This window comes from Rattus norvegicus, chromosome 15, assembly GCF_021556685.1.
Source record: "Rattus norvegicus strain SHRSP/BbbUtx chromosome 15, alternate assembly SHRSP_T2T, whole genome shotgun sequence".
Taxonomy (NCBI): Eukaryota; Metazoa; Chordata; class Mammalia; order Rodentia; family Muridae; genus Rattus; species Rattus norvegicus.
In genome coordinates, this window is record NC_141548.1 from 81,915,672 (window position 1) to 81,941,047 (window position 25,376).

Sequence of the window (25,376 nt, forward strand, 5' to 3'; positions counted from 1 at the left end):
CCTAACAAATATAACAGCTCCAATTCAAAACCCTTGTCACTGATCAGACACTGCAGCCTTTCCTCTGGAACTCAGTGAGGTGCAGACTTTACATTCTTGCTTTGTCCACCATATTTGCATAGCGATGATGTAATTTCCTTCTTGGTAGATAGTATCACCTCTTCAGTTTGTGAGCTGGTTGAACTTGACTCCTAACCTTGTTGTTACTTTGTCTTGATCCTGATTTGTTTTACAAAGTTTTTAACCATCATTTAGAAGCATAACATTTTTATTGTACGTAGTGAGTTTGTTTTTTCAAATTATAGACAGATCAGAGCAAAACATCATACAAAAATATTTACAGTCAAAACCACGATCTACTTCCCATCCTTCCAGTCTTTCTTCTCAGAGGCAAGTATTGCTGGCCAACAGCAACTAAGATGTTTTAAAATTTTTATGTATTCTTTCAGAGATACACGAGAGAGAGAGAGAGAGAGAGAGAGAGAGAGAGAGAGAGAGAGAGAGAGAATACCAGAGTATCATTCCATACTTTGCTTTCTCCACTAAAAACAATAGTCATTGGATCTAAAGTTACAAAATGATCTATTTCATGGGTAAAATTAATTAGTGTTCTTTTTATGTATATTAAACACCTTTGCAAATTTGGGTATCACGAACACTTAGAATGTAATTTTAAAAGAAATTTCACATATAGCTCAAATGCAAAAAGCACAGTGTGGAAGTAATATGTGAATTTACCATAAATCTGAGACACATTGAAACCATTCAAATGTAGAAACTCAGTCTTTTCCTCTTTTCCTTTCTTTTCTGCATTTTCTCTCTTTATAGGTGTTCACTGTATGGCCCAGGATACCCTCAATGTGGCTTTGAACTTGAAATCTTATCTCAGTCTGTCAATAACTGGGGTTATAGGCCACTACACCCTGCTATAGGGATTATGCTCTTTCTATGTTAAGAGTTCAAACACACTCATGACACAGATGAGCTGGGGGGTATAGCTGTGACATCTTTCCAGAATAATCCAAGAACACAGTACAGGCACTTGAATCCATGTGATAGAGGGCACAGCTAGTAGTGGATTAAATAAGCAGGAACTTAGTTTTCTCATATGATAGATAAGACTTATGGAGGCCAGTATCTTCCAGCTTTGCCCCAGTGGTGGACAAGGCAAGGAATGGCCTTTCTGGTTCTACCTTTTACCTCATACTATATGGTCCAAGATGGCTGTTGTTAAAAAACCCAGGATAGCTAAAACTATCCTCAACAATAAAAGGACTTCAGGGGGAATCACTATCCCTGAACTCAAGCAGTATTACAGAGCAATAGTGATAAAAACTGCATGGTATTGGTACAGAGACAGACAGATAGACCAATGGAATAGAATTGAAGACCCAGAAATGAACCCACACACCTATGGGCACTTGATTTTTGACAAAGGAGTCAAAACCATCCAATGGAAAAAAGATAGCATTTTCAGCAAATGGTGCTGGTTCAACTGGACGTCAACATGTAGAAGAATGCAGATCGATCCATGCTTATCACCCTGTACAAAGCTTAAGTCCAAGTGGATCAAGGACCTCCACATCAAACCAGATACACTCAAACTAATAGAAGAAAAACTAGGGAAGCATCTGGAACACATGGGCACTGGAAAAAATTTCCTGAACAAAACACCAATGGCTTATGCTCTAAGATCAAGAATCGACAAATGGGATCTCATAAAACTGCAAAGCTTCTGTAAGGCAAAGGACACTGTGGTTAGGACAAAACGGCAACCAACAGATTGGGAAAAGATCTTTACCAATCCTACAACAGATAGAGGCCTTATATCCAAAATATACAAAGAACTCAAGAAGTTAGACCGCAGGGAGACAAATAACCCTATTAAAAAATGGGGTTCAGAGCTAAACAAAGAATTCACAGCTGAGGAATGATGAATGGCTAAGAAACACCTAAAGAAATGTTCAACATCTTTAGTCATAAGGGAAATGCAAATCAAAACAACCCTGAGATTTCACCTCACATCAGTGAGAATGGCTAAGATCAAAAACTCAGGTGACAGCAGATGCTGGCGAGGATGCAGAGAAAGAGGAACACTCCTCCATTGTTGGTGGGATTGCAGACTGGTGCAACCATTCTGGAAATCAGTCTGGAGGTTCCTCAGAAAATTGGACATTGAACTGCCTGAGGATCCAGCTATACCTCTCTTGGGCATATACCCAAAAGTTGCCCCAACATATAAAAAAGACACGTGCTCCACTATGTTCATAGCAGCCTTATTTATAATAGCCAGAAGCTGGAAAGAACCCAGATGCCCTTCAACAGAGGAATGGATACAGAAAATGTGGTACATCTACACAATGGAATATTACTCAGCTATCAAAAACAATGACTTTATGAAATTTGTAGACAAATGGTTGGAACTGGAAAATATCATCCTGAGTGAGGTAACCCAATCACAGAAAAACACACATGGTATGCACTCATTGATAAGTGGCTATTAGCCCAAATGCTTGAATTACCCTAGATGCCTAGAACAAATGAAACTCAAGACGGATGATCAAAATGTGAATGCTTCACTCCTTTAAAAGGGGAACAAGAATACCCTTGGCAGGGAATAGAGAGGCAAAGATTAAAACAGACACAGAAGGAACACCCATTCAGAGCCTGCCCCACATGTGGCCCATACATATACAGCCATCCAATTAGACAAGATGGATGAAGCAAAGAAGTGCAGGCCGACAGGAGCCGGATGTAGATCGCTCCTGAGAGACACAGCCAGAGTACAGCAAACACAGAGGCGAATGCCAGCAGCAAACCACTGAACTGAGAATAGGACCCCCGTTGAAGGAATCAGAGAAAGAACTGGAAGAGTTTGAAGGGGCTCGAGACCCCATATGAACAACAATGCCAAGCAACCAGAGCTTCCAGGGACTAAGCCACTACCTAAAGACTATACATGGACTGACCCTGGACTCTGACCTCATAGGTAGCAATGAATATCCTAGTAAGAGCACCAGTGGAAGGGGAAGCCCTGGGTCCTGCTAAGACTGAACCCCCAGTGAACGTGATTGTTGGGGGGAGGGCGGCAATGGGGGGAGGATGGGGAGGGGAACACCCATAAAGAAGGGGAGGGGGGAGGGGGATGTTTGCCCGGAAACCGGGAAAGGGAATAACACTCGAAATGTATATAAGAAATACTCAAGTTAATAAAAAAAAAAAAAAAAGATGGCTGTTGTTCCTCACTTCAAACATTAGAGTTATTCTGAGGTAGGACAATGTGAAAGTGTTATCTTTCCTTGGAAAAGCCAAAGCTCTCCCATAAGCTTTCCCCCAACACCTGCATCTTTCTTATGTTTTTGGTCGTGAACCTAGCCTTTAACGGCTGAGCCATCTCTCCAGCCCCACCTGCATCTTTCTTACAGGCTTATGTTGTAGGAAAGATGAGGAGAAAAGTACGATGAGAGCTGAGTTACTGTATCAGTAAAAATGAAGGTTCTATTCTGGAGGGAAAAGTAGGGGCACCTGCCATGTAAATAACTCAGCTTGTCTGTCTCAGAGGATAAGGTTTATCTACCTCAGGTCCTTTTGTCTGTCTGTCTGTCTGTCTGTCTGTCTGTCTATCTATCTATTTTCTATCTATCATCTATATATTTTCTGTCTATCATCTATATATTTATCATCTATCTACCTATTGTCTATGTGTCTATCATCTATTATCTGTCTATCTATAATCCATCAACTATCTATCTGTTTGTCATCTATCATTTATCTGTTTATGGCTATGCTTCAGATGGGTCATTTCTTAGCCTGAGGCCTTATGGCTAGATGCTGTTGATTGGTGAGAATAAACTTCAGCCTCACTGGGAACACTGAGGACACTGAGCTTGAAGACAGGCCATTGATGAAGATTGGATATTGTTATTGGCCTAGGGTCACCCAGTTGTTACTAACTCTCAAAAAGATATCACTTTTTGGTGGCGGGGGTGGTAGTGGCCACTTTTTGCCACACTGAGTCCATGTTAATCCTGTAAAAAAGGGGCTGTTCATGGGCTTGACCATTCTGGAGGCCACCATTGTCATCTTATACAACCACTGAAGGAAGCCATGTTCCTTTCCCTCCTTCTTCCTTTAAGCCCAGCACCAGAAAAGTAAGCTCTGGGGAAAAGAAGAGGCTGTGATAAAAAGCAAAGTGTGTTCCACATCCCCAGACCATAGTAGCTGCAGAGTAGACTGAGTGTGAGAGAGCTAGAGATTATATACAATTACATCAAAATCTTACAACCCCCAGTGAAATGGCACAGATGCATTTAGCCGTCTGACAACCTTTGGAGTCATTAAGGAAGCTGTTAACCTCGGTAATGCAAACCCCGTACTCCTTAATACTTGTGAATGTGACAGTATTAGGTCTTAGCAAATGCAATCAAGCTAACCTAACGTCAGAGTGAAACAATGCATTAGTTGTGTTTCTTATTACTGTAACAAAATACCTGACACAAGCAACGTAAAGAATGAAGGAATTTTGACTCACAGTTGAACATAGGAAGCCATGGTGCCATATGTTAGGTCTCAAACTCAGGACAACTGACTGCTATGCTTATTTGACATATCAAGGTGTCCTGGCCTCCAGGTTCTCCCAGCATCCCTCAGTACCTGTTACAGAGTCATCCTGGCTGGCACACCCTGCCCTCTGCTTTAAATTCTGTCACCCAAGGCTGGGCGTCTCTTTCTCCAGCTTCTCTGATTCCTACATCACGAAGCCATTTTGTCTGTGCTGCTCTCTTGCCCTCTTGGCCCCTGCTCTCCTTGCCTCTGGCTCTTCCCTCTCCCCTCCTCCCTCTCACACATGGCCCCATTCAGTCTGTTGGCCATGTTTACTTTGGTCTCTTCCAGATGCCTCTGGCTAGGCTTTCCCTCATATCTACAGTAAGCCTCCTCTTCCACCCACATCTAGGTCTCATTTTGTTTCCATATTCATCAAGAACTTGGTGCCGCTGGTCACACTGTATCTCCAGTCAGGAAGCAGAGGGTGATGAATGCTGGTGCTCAACCATATCTCTCTCTCTCTCTCTCTCTCTCTCTCTCTCTCTCTCTCTCTCTCTCTCTCTCTCTCTCTCTCTCATTCAGTCTAAGACCCCAGGCCATGTGATATCACACTCTCATTTAGGGTAGTTCTTCTGACCTCAATTAACTTAATCTAGAAGCTTTAAAGTTGTGTTCAGAGGTTTGTCTGCAGATTTTCTTAAGCTGTCAATCAACTATTAATCATCACAATTAAAGAGATGCTGCAGGGGCTGGAGAGATGGCTCAGCGGTGAAGAGCACTGACTCTTCTTCCAGAAGTCTTGAGTTCAAGTCCTAGCAACCACATGGTGACTTACATTCATCTGTGATGGGATCTGATACCTTCTTCTGGTGTGTTGGAAGACAGCTACAGTGTACTCACATACATGAAACAAATAAATCTTTCTCTCTCTCTGTGTGTGTGTGTGTGTGTGTGCGCGCGCTGCTAATTTGATATGCTTTGAGTCTTTAGTAAAAGGGATAAATCGGGCCCAAGGATATATAAAAAGCATGATGTCTGAAATCATTCTTCCCAAGGATTCAAGTTCTCCCTCTGTACACTAGGGAGAAGTGGGTTTGTGACTATGACCTTAGAGGAGCATGATCTTGTAGACACTTGAATGTTGGACTTTCAGAACCATAGACTCGAATTCATGCTTTTAAGCTTCCCTCTATTTTGTTGTAGCACAGCTATAGCCAACAAATACAGCACAAACGAAGTTCAGAAAGTTGTTTTACAAATCTATTTTAAATGATATGAGACTGTTTACTAGACCAATAAGAGGTATACTAATTTGGGTGGCTCAATAGTTTTGTCATATTATTTTCCGTGACAATTTTCTTACCAGGTTTACATAGGCAATGTTCTTTAAAAGCCTTGAATTTTTCCTAAGGCAATGATTCTGAGATCTGTCCTTGATCAGAAAATGTATCATATCTACTTTAATTGTTGCTAATCCTAAGCAACTTTGTTTGCTTTTTTGTTTGTTTATTTATTGAGACAGAGTTTCTCTGTGTAGCCCTGGCTGTCCTGAAACTCGCTCAGTAAACCGGGCTGGCTTCAAACTCAGAGATCCCACTTGCCTTTGACTCCTGATTAAACTTTAATTGATTAATTAAGAGCACTGAATTTATTCCAGAGAAGACATCTAATGCTTCTTGCATTTCTGACAATGTGACTTGAGTGAGCATGTCTTTAACTCTGACACTGTCGCGTCTCTCACTGAAAGAAGGAAACTTTATCCTGTCAGGTTTGAAACACCCTGAACAGACAGCTATACTTGTAGAAAGTTCCAGAGTCACTGGGAACGTCGGAATTGCCAATAGTTGTCTTCCTCTAATATGAAGGCTCTCAATCTGCCTAATGCTGCTACCCTTTAACACAGTTTCTCATGCTGTGGTGACCCCTAACTATAAAATTATTTTGTTCCTACTTCATAACTGTAAATTCGCTACTATTATGAATTGCAATGCAAATATCTGTGTTTTCTGATGGTCTTAGGCAGCCCGGGTGAAAGGCTCTGTTCAACTTCTAAAGATTGGGAAGCACTGCCCTATGACTTTTGGTTATCTTAGCAACAAAGCTTAGATATTAGCCTTGTTCCTACCTCCTCCAACTAGTAAATTAATTTGCATATCTGGCCACACAGGGAAATGTGCAGCTTCACAGCCCGTCTGCACTGTACATATTGTTTTATTTGGAGTTTCCTGGCTAACCTTTTTCCATATTTTGCAACATGCCTCCCACATCTTACACAACTTTAATTTCCCCCCTAAATGTTTTAAATCATATTTTAACACAACAGAACTTGGCAGTTTTAAATGTTTTTGATGGTTTCCTCACATCTCTTTTTACTTTAGAGAATGCTAAATCAAATTTTAGTAAATTGTATTTGAGTTCCTCCACAAATGCAGGAACTCAATATTTTTTTCATGGAAATACGATGAATTCTTAAGTTTTGGTGTCCCAAATTTTTGGCTTTAAAACTTTAAAAATCTTGGACATTTCATTAGTTTAAAATAGCCTTATAATTATATTGGAGTATTTCTTCATGTTTGAGTGTCTATGCCAAAGAAATATTTTTGTTATTTTGAAATGTTTGAGATGTTTGTTCCTATTGGCAGACTTTAATTGGCAAATATAAGTAAGAACTACCTGTTAAATTCCCAATTCTTAGAAAATTATAGGCACATGAAATTGAATAGGAAATAAAGCAATTCTTACAGCTGAGCTTCTACCATTAAATAGTGCTTTAAAGTTTTCTGAACTTCATGTGAACCTTATTTTCATTCAAGTTCCATTAATGAATTTGAAAGGGGAGTGGCAGAGACTCTGTTTGAATTTCTCTCTAAAGCAACTTTAACCGTCTGAAAGAATGCTCCAAGAAGCAGCAGCTCTTCCTCCTGGAGTTTCCTCCTTCTTACAGGACAGCATAGATTGAGGTACATAGGTTCCCTGGGGACAGGCTGCATGGTGAGGTCTGTCAACAAGAAGAACACACAAGAAGAAAAGCATGCATTTTCTGACCTCCTGGGTCTTCCCTTCTCTGTGATTGCACTGACCCGTGACCCAAATCACAAGCCTGGGAAAGTCTTTCATGATATTACCTCTGATTGTCTCCCATGTTCACTCTTTTTCAGTTTCTAGGAGTGATACTTCTTGCCTTCCATGTGACTTTGTCTCTTCTGCTCCGTCCTTTGGAATTCATCACACAGACAATTTCAACAGACTCTTAATGGTCTTCCAGCTCAGGCTGAACTTCATGCTAATGCTAGTGAAGTCCTATTAATTGTAAAGATCATCTTGGTTTCAAAAGTTTCTCACCACCTTCAGAATAAATTTTGATTCCTAAAACCCAGTCTTGAACATTTTCCTGTAGCTACTCAAGCTCAGCTCCATTTCTCGGGTCACTGTGTATGATGTGGTCCCAGGTACACCTGTAGCGAACACTGTCCCTAGTATCTGTGTGGTAGAAGTTCTTTCTTCCTGAAATGCTTTTCCTTGCCCTGCCCTTTAAGACCCAAATTTTCTTGAGTGGAGCCCTTCAAGCTATCTGAGCTGTCCCTCTCTGCTGCCCGTATTCCTTCCATATACTCCATAGCAACTCAAAATATCCAGTATTCATCTCTATGCTTCTCCACCCACTCCTCTGTCCCCAAAAGCCAAACCCTTGAAAACAGAAGCTATCACATCTGTTTTGATATCCAAGATACTGGATTCCCACAGTTTGCCTGAAAGATAGAGGTGCTTGATATTTGCTTTCGTGGTGCGGGATGGAATGAGTCAATGGAAGTCCAATAACATTGGTGTAGGCAATTTTGTGCTCTCTGTTCGTATAGTTTCTTTGTGCATCTGAGGTAGTATTTCTTTCTATGGTAGTTTTCCTCCCATTCTACCAGCATCTGGCCCTGCCCACTGCTTTCTGAGTGATTTCCCTACAGCTTCTGCATCTAGCAGGAACTGGCTTTCACCCAGAGCAAGTGTTATCTGCTTTCTTGTATCTTATTTCCCTTCCTTCAGTAGGGCATCGGCAGGCTTACCATGGCTGCAGTGCAATTGGCAGCTATCAGAGTCAAAACTCATTAATAAAAAAATGATAATGCTTCAAAGAACATTACATTACTCCTTCAAAGTCTTTGTGAACATTATCTTATTAATCATCACAATAGCTCAGGGGAAGATCAACATTGTTGGTTATCTTACCTCAGTCATATTTTGAAGGACTTTTCCCTCTTCTTGTTATTGTTTGATTATGCTATGAAATCTGGGTAGCGATTTTCATACTAGCTATTTGGATATAATTTGATATGCTGATGTAAAATTTCCCTGGATCAGTAAGGTGGTCTTTATTTTTATTTTAGATGTCATACCCGAACTCTTGTAGAATCCTTTCCAAAGACCTGAGAATAGAATAACAAGCAAAGACTCAGCTATTTCTACCCAAGGAATGAAGTCTTCCAGATAGTTTGATGCTCATTAAACTATTGGCTCTTGATGTGAGATAAATCAACATAAACATAGTAGGTGCCTAAATAATGGACATATGACTAAATGAAGCATTAATTTAGAATCTAGATATGTGAAGGAAGGGCATAGACAGGAAAGTAAATGTAATGGTTCAGGATGCCATTGGTAACATATCAAAAAGCCAAAGGAGACCTTTTTTAAGGAAGGGATTTTAGTAAGTGGATGCTTGAGGTGCTGAGACTAGAGCTCAAGGAGCCTGGATTTAAAAAGCCTACTCAGTTTTTCTGTCCCCATTGTGACTCTTTAAGACTCATCACATATCCTAATGTATCTGTTTACTTCTCCAGTGTCTTTCCTCTAGTAAGTACCACTCATCTCTGTATACTTGATGTAGGCATAATGTTTTTGTACTATGTGTGAAGTTTATCCTTGTGTTATTTAAATACTGATTTCTCTGCCCTCATGTCTTGATTCAATCTGGATGGGACACTGTGATATTTATGTTATGTTGAGAATATCCTGTCTCAAGTTTGTGAAAACAATTGTTACCATTTATTTTCTGCCGTTTCAATAAATGCTGATCACTTGATGGTTGGGCAGAAGAGAGAACAGGGCAGAAGCTTCCAGCAGTCAGGGGAAGGAGAGGAGTCATGAAGAGAGGGTTTGAGAAGATATCCTGAGAAAAAAACATCTGAAGTCCAAAAAGCCAGATCAATAATAATATGCAAATATTGGCCGGTAGTAGCCAGATTACCCTATGGAATATAATCATTTAACTGCCCAGGTATTAGGGTGCAGCTTTAAAAATAAATCTTGGTTTAATCTGTGTGGCTAGCAGAGGTAAAGAAACATGGCTCCCAAGTTAATTCACTGTTTACATTTATATGAAAAATACTTCATTTTACAACTTGACACACAGGGAGCTCAGTTGAATTAAAAACCAACTAAAGAAGATTCTCTTATGAAAAACTGAAAGGAACAGACTGGAGAGATGATGGCTCAGTCGTTAAGAGTATGCCCTGCTCTTACAGCGGACCTGAGATCATTCCTTAGTGCTTGTGTTGGGTGCTCACAGCCTCCCTAGCGTGCCAATTCCAAGGGATCCAATGGCCTTTTCTGGCCTCATGTGCACATACCCTCACTCAGACCCACATGCTTACACATATTTAAAAATGAAATGAGAGTTTTTATAATTTGAAAGCAAGATAGGTTAAGTTTCAAACTACAGGAGGAGCTAATTGGCTGTCAGGCATCCTTCATTTACCTTCCAGGAAGAATTTGAATTCTCCCAGGGGCTCACAACAAACTGTTTGGCCTTTGGATGATGCTCTTTGCTTAAGAGATGAGCAACGTCAAATGATCATGACACCCTGTACTCCATGATGAGGTCAAATTTTATGGGAGTGTTTAGGATAAAGGGACTGTGGTGGTTTGAATATGCTTGGCCCATGGGAAGTGGCACTATTTGGAGGTGTGGTCTTATTGGATTAGGTGTGGCCTTGCTGGAGCAAATGTGTCACTGTGTAGGTGGGCTTTGTGGTCTCTAGTGCTCAAGCTCTGCCCAGTGTGTAAGAGAGATCCTTCTCCTGTCTGCCAGTAGAAGACAGTCTCCTGGCTGCCTTTAGATCATGATGTTGAACTCTCAGTTTGTCTGCAGGCTGCCGTGCTTGCTGCCATGATGATAATTGACTGAACCTGTGAAAACAGCATCCATGTACCTCTATTTGGTCTCTTGGTTGCTCAGCATGTGTTGGGGGGAAGTTTCTTTGAGGTTTATTTCAACTTCCTTTCTAGTTCAAGCAAGCATTTCTGACTTTATAGATGACTGTCAATTGTGTGTTCACACACAAGGACAGAGGCTGTGGGAGTCATCTGTACCTGCCTTTTCTTATCACAATAGTTTTCTGAGGTGAATGGTGAGTTGCATGGTGGCATAGGGGTTTCTCTTGACGTTAGTTCTGCTTTCTGGTGGAGCTCAACTGTGTTTCTTCTTCTTGCTCCTCTTCCTGTGCCCTGAATATACTTCCTGAAAATTCCTACAGTCTGAAAACATTTTTGATCCATTACTAAGAACACTCAAGCAGAAGTCATGGGTGTTTACATGCCACCATTGACAATTGGGAGATAAAGTACCTTTATATTTATAAAAGCTCTTGTTCACTGTGGGGTTTTTTGTTGTGTTTTTTTTTCCTCTTTCAATAAGGAAGTTGGTACTGGCATCCTTTGTAGAAGAAGCATAGCAAGGAGGATTAGAAGTGGTTCTAATGGCCAATTAGTCTAACTCTACAGACTAGGAGGAACAATCAACCAGTGGCATTATAGAAAAATAATACTTTATACACAAAATCTAAATCCTTTGTAAATGTAGGTTCCTCAGCTTCTCACACTTTGTATCCATGCTCATTCCCACATCTGCTTCATTCTTTAACAAAATAGTATTGTTTTGATGAAAATTTGTGCTTTAGCTGCCCATGTTTTACACAGCAGTTTTAGATTGAGCATTGTGATTATGAAGATAGCATTATGATTGCTATTTTCAGTGGTCTGTTAGGCATGGATCAGCCAATGTGGAAACTTCTCTCAGGCACTTTGTGTAGCTTTCTGGAGTTGAAGAGCTCTTTGTGTAACTTAATATCTACTGGACTTTCCTTTTCTGAAGCAGTAGAACCCTGTCTTCAAAGATGGTCTTACGAGCAGATCGTGGTCTGGGTGATGACGCCCAGGATTTTACTGATTCTCAGATAGAGTAGTTATCCCCAGCTTCTCTCCACTTACATTAGCTCCTCTAGTGATGTAGTTTCTCTTTCCTGAGGTCTAGAACCTGGTAGTCAGTCCATCCCAAAGCTCTTCCCCAGAGACTCAGGAACCCAAGTTTGAAAGCCATTACAGCAAAGCCCAAGATGGCTATGCCACTGCTATGCAAAGAAGAGTCAGAAAGGAATGTTTCAAACTTTATACTGTCCTTCTGAAAGGATAATGCTCTCTAATCTGGAGGAAAAGTTGTACCTAGGAAACATGGGACGGCTGAATACAGAGTTGGAAAGCTTGGGCTTGAAATACTTAGTACATTATTCTGAAAAGTACAGTTCGTAAGGGAGGTGTGATTCTACTCCATGTCTGTGGTATGAACTTCATTTGATGAATCAGATTGATCCTCAGCTGTTCCAACCAAATAGTTGGAACAGATTTTTTTTTTCCCAGAGCTGAGGGCCTAACCCAGGGCCTTGTGCTTGCTAGGCAAGTGCTCTACCACTGAGCTAAATCCCCAATCAGATTTTTTTTTTTAAAGTATCAACTCTTAGACTCAATTTGCAAATCAACAAACATCTCTTTTCCACCTTGACTCATTCCCTGCCTTTATTCTGTCTCCCACCTAAACTGTAATTTAGAAGTAAAAATCTGCCATTGATAGAGCAGTTAGTAAAGTCTTAGATGGGTTTCAATGTTTCCATCTGTAACATAAACAGACGCTGGCCTGTGATGGTCAGTAAGGTCTCTGTAGTGGCTAACATCAGTGATTCCTTGGAGTCTGGTTCTGCAAAGCTACATAGTGGTGCCCAGAGTGTGATCTTCAATTCCAATGGCAACCCCTGCTTAGGGTCCTATGTACGTGACCCTGTGTGGTGGTCCTACCAGGGTGGCTTGAGAGATACGACCAGGCTTCACCTCAACCTTAAAATAAATCATTCCATTCCAGATGTTCTGAAGCATTACCACAAGAGACTCAAGTTTAAATATTATTCTCTCCAGCGTGGTCCTTGGACAGATAACACATTAAATCATTAAGAAGTCATGAGAATTGTTTTCATTTTCTCCATGACAGGAAGATCCTGGAGAAATGTGAACACTATGAGGTGATGGGAATAGGAGGCATGGCGGGAAGGGAGGTTGCGCTGTGACTTCCAAGCCAGAAACAATCTTTCCAGTGTTGGGTTTGTTTATGGTCAAGCGATCAGGCTCAACGTCAAGCACTGGTCCTTAGTTTTCTGTCTGTCAGGCCTCAGTGCCTATCTCTGTAGGGCATCGTGAAGACTGAATTTGTGATTGTGTAATCGCCTGCTGTCTAATAGGTACTCACTAAACACAGTTACCTATTGCTTCAGAACTGTAACCACAGCTAGATTTTGTGGTCAAACGTGCTGATCACCTGTTAGAAAACAAATAGATGTTCTCGTACACAGGGACAAGAAGACACACCTTCCCCCTTGAGGAGAGACTTGTGTTTCATCATCATTTGTGCCAGGGGCACAGGGAGGCAAGGGTGCCAAGAAGCACTTGTTTTCTGATCTTTACCTTGTAAGTGTTTCATACATGTTGAAATGTGCAGCTGGAGAGGTATTTTCTCAACAGTAAAATCATGTTGAAAACTCATTCTATTTTCTCCCAATTGAGTACAAATCATGATGCCAGAGACCATTGTTTTCTGTTTGTTTTGTTTCGTTAGAGAATAGGTTCTCTCTCTCTCTCTCTCTCTCTCTCTCTCTCTCTCTCTCTCTCTCTCTCTCCATTGGAAAAGTAGTTTCTGATAGCCTGCACAGTTTATTTTGTGGAAATAAGAGTCCATTGTTCCATCCGGAGACAAGAAAAAAAAATTTCCTACCGCAATTACCATTTAAGACAAGGAGACGTAAGGAAAGTATTTTGGAAAGAAAGAATTCCTTTTCCATGTTTCTCTTAAGTTGTGTATCTTGGAACGAGTTTTCCATTATAAGGACCTTGCCTTTTGTTTATTAAAAAAAAAAAAAAAATTCTCTGGGAAGACAAAACCCATAGGATTTGCCTTTTTTTTAAGCAAATTTTCAAGCGCAATGCAAAATTGTCATTAACAATCTCTGTTTGCTGTCCTTCCCAACTGAAATATATTTCTTTAGATGTTAGAAAGTACTTCAAAAACACGTTAAAGGGCTCTTTTCAAAAAGCCGACTTCCCTTTGGGAGGTTTAAAAATCAGAGTTTAAAAAAGTGTTTTTTGAGCTATCTCTGAACTTTAACCTCAAATAGCATCTTAGAACCTCCCTAGCAAAGCGTAGTTTGATCTGGCTTGATCTGGCTTTCTGACGCTGTGACAGACGGGGTCTGAGGTAGGTCAGATGGTGCCCCAAACTTCCATTTTAATTATAATTTTCCTTCTGTTCACCATAGGGATTATTAGAGTCTTGGGAAGACATTTTGGTCAATGAAGGGATATTTGTAGCAAAGGATACCTGTTAATAATATTTTTTCCTGTATGTTTCAGATATGTTCCCATTTCTTCCTCAGTAAGTAGATAATGCACTGTAGGAGCTGGGAGCCTATGCTTCGCAATTTCCAATGGTCCCTCTGTGGCTACTCCAGGAAAACTAGTTGGCTGTTTATTAATTGTTATCTGTTAGTTTTATCTGTAATGTACTATTAAAAAAGGAGTTGGAGGTTTTTCCTTTCTGCTCCTCGGCTGAGCTCACAGGGAAGAAACTGTAAACAGAAATACTTATTTCTCTCCTCCTCGGCCACACCCTTTCCTACTGATTAGGAATCAACTATTTGCGAAGGAAGCCAGGATGGCCGCGCTCACTGCAGAGGACTGCTCCATGGGACGAACGGGTTGATCAGTTCTTCTTGAATTGGGTCTGCAATTGCAACTTCCACCACACTCTCATTAGACTGTAAGGCAGAGAGACCCGGCGTCTGAGTGCTTTGCGGTTGTGTCCTCCTCTGTTAGAAGATAGGAACTGCCAAGTGTGACTCTGTTCCGTTGTATCCTGTTGGATTCCACTTTGAAAACGGGACTTCATCACACGTACTTATCAAGGCTAGCCTGTGGCCGGCCAGCAGCGTTCTCTGAGCAGGCTCACCATCAAAGGAGTCTCAGTGAATCGCATGGTTCTCAAGACCCAACAGCCAGCAGTCAGCGTCACCGTCACCGGGATGAGCTCCTTGGTGTGAGTTCGCAGCTAGTCTTTCTATTGGTTACTTTTCATAAAAAGATGCAGAGACCAGAGCACCCACCCCCAAGTCCTGTGGAGATGAGCTCCCCACCCCTTTCCTATTGTGACCTCTGTGGCTTCTTTGGTAGATGAAGGCATACTGCAATGAAAGTGCTTCCAGTTCCTACCTGCTTCTCAAGGGATTTAATGTGGAGAGGTAAAGATCTGAGAGAGGCACTTAGGCCGCTTAGCAAAAATTTCCCACATGAAGCTTGATTTTGAGGCAAAGAGGGAAGACAGGACAATTATGGGGGGAGGGGGATCAAAGAATGAACACCGGCTGTTACGCTTGCTCCATCGTACGCTTGCAAGCCCGGGTTTGTGCAGCAAGGCCCTGGCAGTTTTAAGGAGATGCGGAAGAACCAGGGCTCATGAAACCAAATAGCTCAGGCTTGTTATTGTTCCCACCATCACAGTGTGAAAGGTGTGGCAGGAGAGAGCGAGCGGAGAATCTCAGACGAAACACAATATTGATCTTTGGCATGCTCACACGGTATTCCACCCAAAGATCTAAAGTCACTTTACCCACACGAATTATGCCTCCCTACCAGGGCCAGCCCTTGGCACAGTCCAGGAGCCGGTGGACATTGACTTTGGCCCCACCAACCTCTCCCTTTCCCTTTGAATACCACTTTAAGATTCATCAAAGCTAGTTCAGGGACCATCTGCGAAAGAACACTTGCCGTCCAACGAGAACAAAGTGGGATTTCTAGGTCCCAAGTGAATCTTCTGAGAGACACCGTCCATGATAGAGCAGGAATGTGTGTGTGTGTGTGTGTGTGTGTGTGTGTGTGTGTGTGTGTGTGTATGTATGTATGTATGTATGTATGTATGTATGTATGCATGTATATATCAGCTCCTAAGATTTGCTAAGACTCCATTAATCCATTAACTGAGCTTTGGAAACCCCTAAGCGAATAATGACCAATACAGCGCCGAGAGATTCAGGCTCTATCTGGCAAATCTGTTCATTTGGAGGGTGCACCAGGGACATAGCCCAGTTCACAGAGTGCTTGTTTAGCATGTCTGAAGCTCCCGGTTCAATTCCTGACATAGACTCGGTATGCTTGCCCATGCCTGTTATCTCAGCATACTCTGCATAGTCATAGGGAGTGTGAGACCATCCTGAGCTACACAAAACCCTGTCTCAAAAGAGAAAATAAAAGTCTACATGGCGTTTGTGGTTTACTTGGGCCTCTGATCAAAGGTTTTCCTGCCTGTGATAGCCTTCATCTATTCAGTGAACAGCAGGAGAGGACACCACCATGTCCTCCCGAAGCATAGAGTTAGCAGACCCCTAAAATCCATTTAAGCCAGAAGGAGGTACTTTGAGAAATAATTTGTTTCACTCTTTCCCTAACTCAATTAATACTCACTATGCTCATACTATGACTATAATAGCAGGCCATGTTCAAAACACATGGCACAGCACCAAGGTGAAAAAGAATCTTCGTTCTCACCCAGTTGGCAATTTACACTCCGGCATGCACACTCATCAATGACCAATCAACGGCATGCGTAGAACTGCATCCTACCGGAGTGCTATCTAAGCTGTAGCTGTCCAGACAGCCACAGAACCAGTTGGCATAGGATAAGATAGGATCCTAAGGCACTGAAGTTACACTACCCCACAGTGGGATTCACAGTCTTCAGTGGTCACGTAGCATGTTTCTTTGGATTTTAGTGTCAAGTGACTCTCAGAGAACTGGTGGTTGATCCAGTGTGGGCAGGCACCATTGATTCCCAAGGACCTGAAGAGATCCAGAAGGCAGAGCAGAGCTGGATATGTTTCCCTCCAGTCTGAGGCAGGAGCTTGGAGAGCTGGGGTTGCCCTGCATTTGATGTTATTAGTTCACAGGTCTTTACACATAGACTGGAATCTGCTAAATCCTCTGGTGCATAGGCCTTTAAGTTACACCATTTGTTCCCAGTTTACCAAAGGCCAAGATGGAGTTCTGAGCTTCATGAGGATTTGAAGCCAGCTTTAGAGTAAATATATATATATATATGCATCTGGGATATATAAACATAGCAGTGAGATGTAGTTCAGATGAGTTGAGAATGGTTGGCTACTACCCGTATCTGTCCCATGTAAAATAACACGGATTTCCCCTATTTTAACTCCAGTAATTCTGGTGTAATTCCTACCACAGTTACTCAGTCATTAGCTTCAAAAATAGTATTTTATGTCCTTGAAGGCAACATATATGTTGAAACCTATCTTTTCATTATATTAACAGAAAGAACTTAATATTTACTTATTTATTGAACAACTATTTATTTGACAGTTCATAAGGGTCAAGAACTACCTATAATAAACATTACATTATCATGATATTACTGTAGTTACTATGTGTGATCAGAAAATGACTGTCAAGCACAGTTACTAAGAACTCATTACAAATGCACATTGCTTTAAGCTAATCTGGTTTGCATTGCTGACATAGCTTTTTGAGACCAGAACTCACTATGTAACCCACTGTGACTCAGACCTATGATCCTCCTGTCTCAGTATTCGGAGTGCTTGCACCCCACAATCAGCTCCAAGTTGATTTAGAATAGGAGCTGTTTTGCCCTCTTCCCCTCAGAGGTGACTGTAGTGGAGACTTAGCCACACCCTCAAGACTGGGGTAAAGGTTGGTTTAAAGTGATAGCATTTGACCCACAGATGATGTAGAATTAAATTTTATCTGACTCATTGGAGCATCATGAAACTACACCTGCCATTAGCCTTTCTCTGAAGATTCTTCAGATTCAGCTGCCATGGAAACAGGCTATCCGTTGCCTCTACAGCATTCAGAAGCATTTTGAACCATCCACACTGTGTTTCACCGAAGCCCTAAAAACCACCCCTCTCTTATGCCGACTTATACCCAACCTTGGTGTTCTGTGAGTTACTCATTGCTGAGTGACTCACATATACATTTGAACAAGCTCTGCCTTTCTTAGTCTGTCAGGTCTCAAGTAATTTGCAGGCCCCCAAGCATCAATCAAATCCCAGTGGGCAGAGGGACTGTTCCGTTTTTCAGCACATTTGGGCCTAATGATTCACAGTAACTGTCAGTTTTTAACAATGCTCTTCAGTGGCTCTGAATTCCATTTAAATGTTAAGTAGAACAGCTTTTCCCAGTGGTCACACTGATGATGACACAGCCCAGGGACCATATCGAACACCTGGATTGAGTACTGACCATTGCTGACTGTGTAACCTGAAGCAAGCAAATCAGTCTCTCTCTCTCTCTCTCTCTCTCTCTCTCTCTCTCTCTCTCTCTCTCTCTCTCTGTATGTGTTTGTGTGTCTCAGTTTTCTCATCTGTAAAATGGGCATAAAAATCGTTCTCATCTTGACAGGGTGAGTGGGAGTGACAGGAAAGGGTCAGTGACATGTTGCTCCAAGGTCTCCATAGGTATTGGGAAGGGGCTTGAACATATCTCACACTGCTGCTCTCTAAATGTAAGTTACTCACTGGCTTCAGATCACATTAAGCTGCTTCCTGGCCTATGACAACGTTTATAAATTAATGCTAGTGCTGCAACACCTAGCAAGTTCCTGAACAAGGACACCCATGGGTGCTTCCCGAGTAGTTTCTAGTTTCTGAATATTTGGGGGCTCACTGTGGAAACTTGTAAGGCTTTTGAGTCTTCAGAGCCAACCTAAATGTCAGTCCACTGGGAAGGGTCCATTAGCAATGCAAATGTGAAGTCAACAGTACTGTAACTAATTACAATCAAGAAAGCAATTACAGCAGCTAAATGGCACTCCAGTCCCTGAGCTTGGCTTTGATGGGAAAGCAGCAGGAAAGAGAGACAGAGTCAACCGTTTCTAGGCAGACAGTACAGAAGTTCACTTATCGTGCTTGCCTGAAGTCAGTAAACACACCCACCGTCTCTGAGGCGATGATAGCTATCATTTATTGATTGGCTACCAAATGCCAGTTCTTGCTAATCTTTTTATAGACATTATCTCATCTGACCTTTGGTGAAATCTCCTGAGTAGTGTTATTACTTCCAAGGAACTAAGGAGAAAAGTGTACATTTTCAGGCTTAAACAGTGTGCCAAAATTCCTGGGTTCAGTAAGGGGGAGGTTGTGGTGGCTGTCACTGATAGTGTCTAGTTCCAGGGCCCAAGTTCTTACCTCCCCCCTCCCGACCCCGCTCCCCCAACCCTAGGCAGCACTCATGCTCTGAGTGACCACTATCTTCTGGAGAACAGTTGAAAAACATCTTTGGGTCAATTATTTCTTCTCCCTCCTTCCCCCTTGGCTCCTCCTCTCTTCCTTTCATTCACTTGAAACCAGAGTCTTTCTATGAATCCCCGATTAGTCTAAAGCTCGCCCTGTAGAGCAGGTTAGATTCATACTAAGGATGATCTATGATCCTGTCTATGCCTTCTAAGTTCTGGGATTACAGCACACTCTTGCCACACCGGGGTAAAGTAAAGCTTCACTGTCATTCCTCTTCTCTCCTCTTCTCTTCTCTTCTCTTCTCTTCTCTTCTCTTCTCTTCTCTTCTCTTCTCTTCTCTTCTCTTCTCTTCTCTTCCTTCCTTTCTTCTAGTCTATCCCATCCCATACTTTTTTGTAAGTGTGTGCTTCTGGGGTCCTCATGTACACACTACCTACGTACTTTATTATTGAGCTACATCCTCAGCTTGGCATCAAATTTTATAAAGCAAAAATATTAAAAATAGGTATAAAAGGTTGTCTATATATGAGACACAAACACAGTAAGAATACAAAAGCATCACAAAAGCACCTTCATTTTGGTGACCACAAGGGATACCTGTGTTCTCCCTGGTTGGGGTTCCCTTCTTCATCCCTTTTCTTCTGCCGATTACTCTGTGAATCTACTTCTGCTGCTCCTTTTCTTTTCCTTTCCCTGCTCCCCCACCTTAACTACTTCACAAAACCACCTAGGGGAACATTAGGAGAACCCTGCCTCTGCTTGCAGACTGAGCTGACCCTACGGAAGAGTAGCTTGTGAAATCAGAGGCGCTTCTGCTCGCCCCAGGGTTCCCATGCTGTGGCTGATTTGCATTCATATTTGCATGCGTCTTTCCCTAACAATCTCATCAGGGTGTCATAGGGCTGTGATTCAAACACACGAATTTATCAAAGGGACGGTGACTATGCCCGCTTGGTGCTGACTAGGTTCTATTTCCCTTGGTGAGTGTGAGCTTTCTGAATCAGCTCCCATGTCCCGCTGTGGAAGGTGAGTGACCTAGCACACATCTATGCTGAGTCAGGGGAACTTGGTGCTCACATTTTGCTTCCGTGGACTAGTGAATACATGAAACTGTCACGCACAGTTTTGACGCAGGTAACACATCAGTCGCTGCCGCAAAGGCCTATTCCCTGGGAACTGCCCGCATTAGGACTCACCTGGGGAACGGTTCATGGTAGCGAATCATTTGTAACTAAATGATTCTATTTCCTGTTAAGCCGTTCTGTGTCTAAATATTGCTTGGGGGTAGTGGGAGGCAATGATGCTTTAGGAAGGCAGCGTTTTTTTCCCTGCAAGGAGAGGTGATGCTGATGATACACAGAGACTATGATTCTGATACGATCAGCAGAAACCATGAATGACTAATTTGGATTCTGCTTGTTACAAGAACATCTGTGTGATTTTTCTGATAAGCACATCTGATTCTGAATATTCTAGAAGACTCTGGGTTTTACATTTTCATACTTTTGATAGAAACTTAATTAGTGTTTATGGGGAGCAAAACTCTGGACTAGATTTAACTGGGAAGAGATGTTATTCAAAGAAAAGATACCTCAACATGACTAAGAAGAGGTTCAGACCTCTGGAGGGTGTATGACCTGGGGTAAGAAGCATCTCATACACATATCATGAGGCTGGGAAAGTAGAGTTTATGGTGTGGGATAAATTTCATATGCACACCTGTTCACTTTGCCCCCTGGCATGCTGGTGTTTGAATCATGGCTGCTGGCACATTTGATCTTTTAAAAATTGTAAAATTATATTGTGTGTGTGTGTGTGTGTGTGTGTGTGTGTGTGTGTGTGTGTGTGTGGTGTATTTGTAAAGAAATACATGGCATAATGTGCTTTTGAAGGTCAGAGAAAAACTGACCACCTGGTTAAGCCTAAGGATTAAACTCATGTTACAAGACTTGGGTGGCAAGTGCCTTTACCCATAGCTCACGTTGGTTCTTAAAAGTATTCTTTCCTATCTTTTAATTTCATGAATCCATTCAGAAGTCACACTTTATATACAAGTCCACGTAGAATTCATATTCTGAAGTTAACCAAAGCTAATGGAAACAGCTTGAAGTTTCTTATTCTACTCTGTTGGACTGGTATTAGGTCAGTATATGCTATGTTGCGACCAATAGTTCCCTCTTCTTTGTTTTCTCTTCATGCTTCACTCATAAAGATATTAAGTTGTTCCTAAGCTAAGCATTAATCAGGTGAAGAAAAAAAATGCCATAGTATTTTCACCATGAGAAGGGAGAGAGAAGTTTTCTTGAGGCATGCTAAGTACATTTAAAAACTCTTAGGATCAGGAGGAAGCTTAGGGATCCAAATGAATATTCCTCCAATAGAAATTTTCTGTCTAGTATCTGATAGTTGCTCAAGTGGCCCCCAAGGTGCCAGTTACTTCAAAGGCTTCTAGATCACTCTTTGGACATGTCCTATACCCACTGTAGGTTAGCGTTTCCTAAATATAAGTGACCGAAGGTTGCTTAAGTCTAGCTTAAGCAGAACCAGGACCTTTTGCTTTATGTAAGTGGGAAACCATCTTGTATACTGTTGTTTGTTTTCTTGTTTTTCGTTGTGACATTTCTAAGCGTTACCATGGTTTTCCAGCCTTCGACAAACCCGTTCAGTGAGATTGAAGTGGAAAGTCCAAGAATCTTCCTTAAAAGTTGAGGAGGGGAAAGCCCCCAGGGGATGCCTTGATTGGACTTTTGTGGGTAATATTATTTCTAAATCAGGAAGATGGATGATTGGCCTGTAGGATTTGGTAAGTCTCACTTGAACTGTATTGATGGAACAGAGATGTTTCCCAAGGTTGTTTGGTTTTTATTTTTTTTTTTGATGTATTATATACATACATACATACACACACATATATACATATATACATATATACACACATATATACATATATATACACATACACATACTATATATATATACATATATATATATACATACACATACTGTAGCTGTCTTCAGACACACCAGAAGAGGGCATCCTATCTCGTTATAGATGGTTGTAAGCCACCATGTGATTACTGGGATTTGAACTCAGGACCTTTGGAAGAACAGTCAGTACTCTTAACCACTGAGCCATCTCTCCAGCCCATGTGTAGCCCAGGCTGGCCTCGAACTCGTGATCCTCCTGCCTCTGCCTCCTTCAATAAATCCTACCGGTGTGCGCCACCACAACCGGCGGTTGTTTGGTTTTTAATTACACATGTTTACCAGACACTTCTAACTCAATATGGCTACAACCAAGTCCTTGGTCTCTCTTTATTTTTCAGTGTTGCGTGGTATACACATGTGCCTGAGGACAACCCCAGTGATCCCTCAGAAGCACCCACCTTCATTTTATGTTTGTTTGTTTGTTTGTTTCGAGTCAAGTCTTTGACTCATCCTCAGAATCACTGCCCAAACTAGACTGGAGGGCTAGCAAGGTCTAGGGACCTCCTTACCTCTGTTTGCCCAGCACATACCCCAGCACTGGCCTTTTAATTTAAGTTCTGGATATCCAACTCATCTTCTCCTCTCATTCTTTACTAACTGAGCCATCTCCCCATCCCTGTTCCTGCTTTAATCAACAATTCATTTATTATCTTTGTGCTGTGACAGGCAAAGCAGAACCCTAGAAATATTCTAGATGATTCTTCCTTATCCTCCATGTCGAATCACAAAGGTTTTTTGGTTTTTTTTAATTTGACTTAAGTCTTTCTCAAAGATATCTACTTTACCCAATCTGATTGGACTTTGTCATTATCTCTGGATCTTCTCAGCCCTTTAACTGATCCCTTGGTTTAAAGGGCACTGTGCAATCTAAACTCACTCCTTCACAGCAAGCAAAATGATACTTTAAAAGTCAAAATCTGATAATGTTGCAGGCTAGTTTAAATGATATCAGTAGCCTTTCTCTCACTTTTATGATAAAGAACTAAACTCTTTGTATTGTCTAAAAAGGTTCCTCATGATTGGAACATTACATGCACCCAGAGCAGACTGTAAAAGTTTGTTTTGGTTGTCAATTCCTTTGGCAGTATTTTAGAATGTTACCTTTATAGCAAGCAATGAGTTTATCTATAGTGAGCAATCTGAATAGTAATTAGTGTCATACATGGCACCCACAGAAGACTTCTTCTCTTCTGCTATTAGGCAGGATGACTCTTGGTCCTTAGGTTGATGCTTGGCTGTAGACCATAATTTCTGATCTGAGGACTTCCAGAGCTGACAATCTTTTGCCAATATTTTGACAGTGTCTTTTCCACCACCTTGGATTTGGGACTATTGACAACCTTAAACAGATTCTTTAAAGGTATGGTGGGCATGAAATAGAAGGTAAGGAATAGACTTTAAAACTTGCATAAGCAAATGGTGGGGCTGTTTGTCATGACAGCATAACCTAGCCCATCATGCCTCAGGAAAGCAGGTCTCTCCTCTGGTTTCAAGAGTTAATGTTCTTGATTGTGCCTCTTGACGTTCAACTAGATTTGGTGAGTATTACTTAATGACATCTTGCTTGTGGTTTGTGTATTTTAGATGCTCATTAGTGTTTCTAGAAGAGAATTCGTTCTATCTTGAATGGTTTAATGTAGGCTTTTCTGAACTTAGAAAGGCAGATATCCCTTTCCCCAGTATGGCAGGATTCCATGGAGCCTTGTGTGACCTTCAGTTCATTTCGAAGTTGAGGATGTTCCGGGGCAACAGATGGCCTTTCCTGAACCTCCCAAATGAAGGCATTGCAAGCCTGTACCACTGCTATTACCATAGCTGTCTTTCCCCTTTTCTCCACGATTGTAGAGAATGATTTATTAAAATTGCCAGTGACCTACTTTATCATTACATCTTCCTCCTCAAGAGGTGAATACTAAAATATATAATCACAACTCTAACATATCCCACTACTATTTAGAAGCAAATGTCATAGCTCTTTTCTCAGTTTATATTATAAATCTATGAGAAATTTGTCACATTTAAAAATTGTTCCTTCCCACAGTAGGAATGTGGTGCAGCAGATGCTGAGAAGACACAAAAATGGCTGCCGGCCGACCTGTGCATTACACATGTATTACAATGTCTGCATTTGAAATGTCTGCGTTTGAAGCTAATTTTTCCCAGAACAGATTTGAGAGAGGCCTGAAGGAGTGCTTGTAAATTTAAGTCAGTGTAGGGGAGCAGTAAAAAATAAGGAAGGATGGAAGAGATTTCCACAAGATAATCCTTTATTGCTATAAAGTGATTCTATGTCCACCCCACCCTACAGCTCATTGCAGTAGTCGACGATGAGACTCAAAAAAACTAAAAAACATTCATATTGAGCTAAGGCAACCCTGAAATTAACAATACCAAGGCAGGCCATAACATTTCCAGGGGCCAGGCAAATCTTCTGCACATCTCGATGAAGATTCAAAGCTGAAGTTTGCGTGTTTGTGAGAGTTGAACCTCCTGATCTGGGCTAATGATAAATGCATCTTTCATTTGGGGAACACAGATGCAAGGTTTCAGATACAAATCTTTCCTCCTCATTAAGTGTAAGGATTTTTAATCAGGAGAGTCATAACTCTGTTTAGATATTAGTCTGTTTTACATGTTGTTTAATTAATCCCGTTTTAATAAATGCTTTTTCAAAGAGTAATTGAGGGGCTGGAGAGAAACTGTGGGTAAACTGCTTACTGCTCAAGCACATAGAGCTGAATTTGCATCCTCAGAATCCATATGAAAAAATGGGTTTGGTGACACATGTCTGTAACCCAACACAGAGCAGGAGCAAGGATCCCAGAAGCAAGTAGCCAGCTAGTCAACCTAGCCTGTGTGCTCCAGGTTCAATGAGAGACCCTATCCCAAAATACAGAAGAGATTTCTAGCTTTTATATGTATGAGAATGGGAGATCACCACCCTCCACATGCAAAAGCTATACATATACACATACACATACGTATACATCATATATATTTACATACACACAGACAAGCAAATCTCCCTATCCCCCAATAAGTGAGACCATGATTAAATATAGCCTTTACATGCAATCTTGATTACAGAGGTGTTTATTTTTACTTATGTTTTTATTTGTTTTATGTATGCAAGTGTATGTGTGGGCACACTTACATGTACAGGTCCAAGGACAACTTTCAGAAATGCGTTTTCTCTTTCCACCGTGTGGGTGG

The 25,376-nt window shown here is 41.4% G+C and overlaps 1 long non-coding RNA gene across 5 annotated transcripts in view; it reads right to left on the reverse strand.

Annotated features, from left to right (window-relative positions):
- Nucleotides 1-25,376, reverse strand: part of LOC102553927 (uncharacterized) — a 117,908-nt gene that overhangs the window by 37,911 nt on the left and 54,621 nt on the right. Inside the window, exons 3-5 of one of the 5 annotated variants that reach the window (XR_015638423.1) lie at nt 8,767-8,963; nt 7,671-7,845; nt 5,478-7,543 (exon numbers count right to left, since the gene is read on the reverse strand). The exons of 3 other annotated variants lie outside the window; for them this stretch is intronic. This is a non-coding gene — a long non-coding RNA (uncharacterized LOC102553927). Of the gene's footprint in view, nt 1-5,477; nt 7,544-7,670; nt 7,846-8,766; nt 8,964-25,376 lie in introns of those variants that run through there. One more of the 5 variants, XR_015638426.1, reaches the window with a different exon arrangement.